We start from the raw sequence: 258 nt of genomic DNA on the forward strand, positions 1-258 counted from the left end.
AAAAAAATGGAAAGATATCCCCTGCTCCTGGGTAGGAAGAATCAACATAGTGAAAATGGCCATACTACCAAAACTGCTATATACATTCAATGCAATGCCAATTGAAATTCCAACACTATATTTCACAGAACTAGAAAAAAGAATCCAAAAATTCATTTGGAACCACAAGAGACCTAGAATAGCAAAAGCCATTATAGGCAACAGTCACATGGCACCAGATGTAACAATTCCCAATTTGCAACTATGCTACAAAGCCAC

This window comes from Fukomys damarensis, unplaced genomic scaffold (genome assembly GCF_012274545.1).
Source record: "Fukomys damarensis isolate Sample0158 unplaced genomic scaffold, DMR_v1.0_HiC HiC_scaffold_1, whole genome shotgun sequence".
NCBI classification, from domain to species: domain Eukaryota; kingdom Metazoa; phylum Chordata; class Mammalia; order Rodentia; family Bathyergidae; genus Fukomys; species Fukomys damarensis.